The sequence below is a fragment of the Rhinopithecus bieti genome, unplaced genomic scaffold (genome assembly GCF_001698545.2).
Source record: "Rhinopithecus bieti isolate Rb0 unplaced genomic scaffold, ASM169854v2 scaffold_61117, whole genome shotgun sequence".
Classification (NCBI taxonomy): Eukaryota; Metazoa; Chordata; class Mammalia; order Primates; family Cercopithecidae; genus Rhinopithecus; species Rhinopithecus bieti.
In genome coordinates, this window is record NW_016824934.1 from 3,844,202 (window position 1) to 3,850,218 (window position 6,017).

At 40.1% G+C, this 6,017-nt stretch overlaps 1 protein-coding gene across 10 annotated transcripts in view; it reads left to right on the forward strand.

Moving 5' to 3' along the window:
- The window catches only part of SOCS5 (suppressor of cytokine signaling 5), a 171,581-nt gene that overhangs the window by 371 nt on the left and 165,193 nt on the right, over positions 1–6,017 (forward strand). For 7 of the 10 annotated variants that reach the window (XR_001883496.1, XR_001883497.1, XR_001883498.1 and 4 more), the window contains exon 1: positions 290–505. The exons of 1 other annotated variant lie outside the window; for it this stretch is intronic. The gene's annotated coding sequence lies outside the window, so the exon portion shown is untranslated. Of the gene's footprint in view, positions 1–242; positions 506–1,142; positions 1,222–6,017 lie in introns of those variants that run through there. 2 more of the 10 variants (XM_017862733.1, XM_017862735.1) reach the window with 2 other exon arrangements.

Below are 6,017 nucleotides of genomic sequence, written 5' to 3' on the forward strand. Positions count from 1 at the left end.
TTAATGAATGACTTGGTCACCATCAACTTCCAACAAGTTACAGGAAATAGTTATTCCATATAGATGTATATTGCTTGTTTGAGAGCTAAAACTGCTGGAAAATTATCTTTCTTCCCCTACATTACCTAAAATATATACTCCAGAGATGAGTGTTGCTTCCCTGTAAGAAATAGAAACTCCTTCTAAATCATATTTACCTTACCGGCCAAAAGAGATTATATGAAGGTATTTTCCATTGGTGGGGGGGAGTTTGGGGGAGAGGGGAGGGGAAACGGGTGAAGAGGGGGAGGCGGCAGGGAAGGTGATGGGGCCTGGCGGGGCATCCGGCGGAGCTGGGGTCCCCGGGCTCCGTCCGGAGGAAGCGAGGCTGCGCTCGCTGGGCAGTCGGAGGGGACAGGACGCACCGGAGGGCAGGCGGACTCGCCCTGTCGGTGACTGCGCCGTCCGGGCCCGTCCTGCCTGGCCGCAGGTGCCCTGGATGAGGCCGCCCCGCGCGCCCTGAACGGTGAGTGTCCCTGCGGTCGCGCCCGGCCCGCCGCCTGGACCCCGGCTCCCGCGCCGTTGTCCGTGGCCGCCTCTCGGTGCCCCAGTGCCCGCGCCCGGCTCATTTCGCCCCGGCTGTCGCCCCGCACCCCGGCTGAGGCAGCGCCGGCCTCGGGCTGGGATGGGCTGGCCGGGAAAAGGACGGCGAGCCCGGGCCGCGAGCCCAGTGCAGACCATGCCGCGCACAGTGGGAGCTTGCGCTTAGTAGGCTCTCGATGCATTTCTGTGGAATTGTTTTTCTGGTTGGAGGAACGTGGGGTACCTAAGGGGAAGGGAGTCGTCCGGGGCCAGTAGGAGGGCATTCGTGATCGGGGTCGGGGGTCGCGGGGAGGCCACTGGAGACTGAAGCAGTTACGCAGGCTGAAGGGAAGGGAGCACCGACCAAGTCACCTGGGGCTCCAAGAGCCCGATCTGGGGGTCTTCAAGGTCGAGGAGAAAAGATCCTCTGGGGGATGAGGAAGGGAACCGAGGAGTATAGATGTGGGAAATGAATTGAGTGCCCCGAGAGGTTTAACTAACCTAGGTGAGTAAGGGATGCGGAGACGGGAGCTGGAAGACCCCTCTGCAACTGCTTGGGCTCCTAAGAGTCTTTGATGTGGGGTTTGGGCATCCGAGTAGGAGAAGCGAAGTGACTCTGTGGAGAGGGAACTGCATTTAAAGAAGGATGCTAAAAACAGTGTAAGTACATCTTGGTTTGATTCTGAACTTTGAAAGGCTTGAGGGTTTGGAGTCATAAGGAAATTCTGACCGCTTCTTGTGGCATTCCAACTAAAGGGTGCCTGGCTGCTGGACCTTGTCAGTTATCTTTTATTGAAAAATGTATGTGTATGTTTGATGGTATTCTATCAGTTACAAGTTTTTCTGGAAATTCTCATAACTACACCTTGAAATTCTTGTAGCAACCTCTCTATCCATAGTGGTGGCTTCTTCCCTATTTAACATTTAGAATGGATTGTGCTATTATGTACTACTGACTGTTATTCTAGAAGACTAATAAGTAATTCACATTCTTTCTTTTCCTTACTTTCGTTTCTCTACAAGATCATGCAAAATTGAACTACGGATTCTATAGAAGTTTTAAAATATTTTAACTTGTGTTGACTGGGAAGGAGGTGGTAAGCTAGCAACTCTATTAAGCAATACTAAAATCAGGTTGAGTTTCCTAACAATTGGTAATCTTAATGTCAGTTGTTTAGTTTAATTTTAATAATTTTTCATTTATATAGCACTTTTGAGAGTGGATTGGGAACATAGAAAATGCACACCGGGTTTAGGCAGTGGTGGTCCCCAGAGTGCACTTCTGTTGCTGTCCGTGGCGGTTCTTCATTTCACTGAGAAGAGATCTTTAATCTTACGAATATTTTCTTAATTTTATATATGTTAGTAATTTTTTACATTTGCAGAGTACTTTACGGTTTACAAAATGAAAGCTGATTAGTTCTTGAACATCTTTTGGAAAAATTTGTAGATCATATTTTGGCCCTTTTATCCATCAGAGAAAACATTTCTGCAAAAAGGTGTTAATATTTTCAGTTGGCATCTGCTAAGTTCTTGAATAACTAGTGGATAATTATATGTATTTTCTCCCTATTGTCCTTGAATTTTACTATTCGTCCTCAGGGAGAATGTACTGGCATGCAAAACAGTAGCCTAAAATATTGAAACCTAACACCTTTTAACATTTTAATAGCTTCTACATTATTCACCTTGAGAATCATCTATGGCAAACCAGTGGTCAGGAAAGCTTTCCCCTATCACCTTTGTTTAGTTAGACTGGGCTGTTTTCTCCTTTTGTGGAACTAAGGAAAAATAACACTTACTGGCTGTGAGGTTGTAGTAATAACTAAACAGAATGAGAATGGGAGGCTTGGAAAAAAGATGTATGTGTATGAGTCACATTTCTTCTAGAGCTGGAAGGGTAGCATTGGAGATGATGTTTTGCAGATTAGGAAAGCAAGGCCCAGAGCAGTTGAAGGGATTAAATTGCTATTTAGTGGTGGGGCCAGGATTGTTGGGCAGGTCTATGGACTCCAGCACAGAGATTTTTCTACTGAACACTTTCACATTGTTTATTTCTAAAGTATTCTCGTGCCAACTATTAATGGTTTTTGGATTATTTGTGATATTGTTCCCTTCTAAGGATGAAGAAGTTTGAGTTGACTGCTTTTATCCGTGACATTATGTAAAACTGGGTGAGCTTTTATTTAAAAGTTTAAAACAATACACTGCATTGTTAGTGTTAGTGCTGATAGTTCCCTGTCATTGGAAAGAGACAAACTGTCATTTAGATGAAAATATTCAATGAATGTCTTAGAATAGTTTAGCATTCTATAATTTTATGCTAAAATTAATTGCTTAAAAGATTTTCAAAATTCAAAAGGCTTTTATATTTTGAAAGAAAATTATATGAAAATTATTATTTTCAGTTAGTGTGGGGGTTTTGTTAAAATGGGTTTAGTACCTTTAAAAAGAGAGTAGAATTACATGATCATTATGAATACGTCATTCCTATCATAGTTGTAATACAGAAAGACATGGTCTGTATCCCAGCCCCTTCACATGATCTCAGGCAAGTGATTTAACCACTGTGTACCTGAGTTTACTCATTTGTGAGGGAGGGTGTTAAAAGTACCTACCTCACAGCATAGTGGTGAGGTTTAACTGTGCCTACCTACTACAGAGAAAGGGTACAGCAAATATTAGACATTATTCTCTGTGGTTCGTTAAGTGTAATTAGGCAGTTGTGTGCCGATTTATTTCCTTGCTGTACGTGCACTTTCAAGTTACAAAAATTCCTGGAAAAATGCACAATCAAATCATAGTCTTTGGTAAGGGAGTGCTTGTGCAAATGATGCTCTGAGGTTTGGTATTGCTCTCCTCTGCTTACCTTGTACCTTTAATTAGGTCTGCATATCAAATTAGAGTGAATGTGTTAGTGTTTCTGAATGTTATTGGGAGATCTTTGTTGCAGTTTCATTATTCTAGAACAAAAATATTAATAATTGAATTGCAGGTATTCTAGTGAAAATACAGTACTAGAGTACTAGAGACCTGCTGGGTATGCTTAGGTGAGGAGGTCAGGAATTATAAGTCAGGAATTATTAATTATTGATCGCAGCTCTTCTCTGCCAGTGGAACCATGGGGAAATCATTGAACCCTGTTTTCTATTAAGCGAATATTTTGATGACTTCATTCATTAAGCTGAGATTTTAGTGATAAAATTTGTGTGACTCCAATTTTATAACATATGGTTCTTTTTAATTTGCTGTAACCCAGGTCCAGCTAGTGTCATGACCATGTTTTTTAGCAAATGTTTTTGACGGTGATAGTTTGAGTCATAAGTTATCTCAGAATCTGTGTTAATGGTGTATCACCTAAAGAATAGTGAATTTCTCTTGGTGTTCAATGGTTCTGCCTTCTCAGGTTTTTCTGTTGCTTTTGTAACAGCCCTTCTTCCATCTATGTAGTCCTTTTAACTTTGATTCTCATGCATCTTTGTGGTCTTTCCTTGCAGCATCTTTGCCTTCTGTCACAATATGTAACTTCTTATCTGTTTTGCAAGAGCTCTTTTTTAATGACTATGTTTTAACATTAATTTTCATTATTTTTTTAAATGTATCTCACATAATGTCTTTTAATTGCTCTTATTTTTAGAGTTTCTTTGAAGTGAGTCTATTTCACAGGTGAGGGATTAAAATTAGAAACAAGCTATAGCTCAAAAGCATTGTTACTGTACTAGTAGTAGTCTTGCTGTTGTTTTAGATCTCAGGCAGGCATGCTGGTGGTGGTACTTCAGTTGATAAATACCTGGGCCAACTCTTTAGTCCAAAGTGATGCTAGTAGGGCTAAGAAAGTCACATGTAGCCATCACAAGGTTCCACAGTTATTTATTTTTTTTCACTGATACAGAATTTTAGTGTGTGAAGGGTGACCAATTTCTAATAATCTTTTGGTTAACGCTTATAATAAGGATTATGAAGTTACCACAATTTATTGGACGTTTATTGCATTCATGACATACTTTTAGGAATTTCATAGGTACTTTTTCAAGTCTATTACATAATCTAATTATGTGAATAAATTAGTTAAATATGGTTTTAGAAGGCATGTCATGTTAAAATATAACCAACCATTGCTCATTTTTTCATTAGGTTGGAGTTTTCTTTATACATTTAAAGATAGTTATACCATTGTGAATGGGCTGTTATTCATATTTAAAATTCATGGGTATGTGAACTGAGTAGGTGTAGACTGTACAAATTACTTTCTTAGCTTCAGTGCAGTTGTTAGAGAATGAAAGAGGGAAAATATGAATTATTTGCCTTGTCCATCTTAACAAATTCTTCATCTGAGTTAGCCAGCTATCCTACTTTCAAGGGGAGGGGAGGGGGAGGGCTTTCGAATCTGGTTAGAGCAGAAGTAATCTTGAAAGTGTAATTAGGCTGGATTGTTGACTCATGTTAATATTGGATAAATTTGCATCTTAGTGACCTGAGAATTAGTTGCCTGCCTTTACTTGTAGGTGAAAAATTGTAGGGAATGATTTCAGAGAGACCATACTGTGTTATGAAATATAATACAGCAAGAATATATTTTCACAGGTTCATATGCTGCTTAACACCAAAATTAAATTTAACTTACTTCGATGAACTTTCATACAGTAATCTTTTTATCAAAGCTGGTAAGAGGAAGCAGTAATGAAGATAATTTTTTTAAAATTTTATTTGAAATGGGCTTGTGTGCCCTGGGATTGTCTTTAAATTGACTTCCTTATTTTATTTGAAGATGACTATAAACAGGAACAGTGTCCAGTCTTCCTATTCTGAGCAGTGTCCTTGAGTTAGAAGTATTTCAAGCAATTTAAAAGGGTAGAAGCTTATTTAAATAATAGATATAGGGAAAATGGAACGATGAAAACTAGAATGATGGAATGGAAATGATATGGGAACTGCAGGTTAGACCTGTGTATATGGTAGGTAGTTGGAGGAAGGGGAGTTAGGATAAGAATTGGAGGTTGGATAGAGAAAAGTGTTGAGGTAAACTGGATTTTGTAGGAACTTAACCCTAATGTAAATCCTGAATCCCACAGGTTGGCATGCCTTTGCATCAGGATGTAATATTATTATGTACTGTATACAGTTTGCTTTTCGGCTGTGGTTCCTGGCTCAACACAGCTCCTGTAAGCCTCATTATTTCCTAAGCACTAAAGCAATAAGAATATCTTTTGTTAAAGCAGTTGGCCTCTTATCCTCGGTTCCTGAAGCAGCCCTGAAACCGCTTCTGAGCAATAAAGGTGAAAGATAGTCTTTTGTTATTTACAACAAGCCCTTTCAAACACACCTGAGCATGTGTTAATGAGGCTATTTTTGGAAAGTCCCTGGGTAAACACTGGTTGGAGGTGTTGATCCTCCAGGGAAATCAGCCTTGGGCTCTGAGGGTTGACACTTTCTTTTTTTTTTTTTTTTTTTTTTTT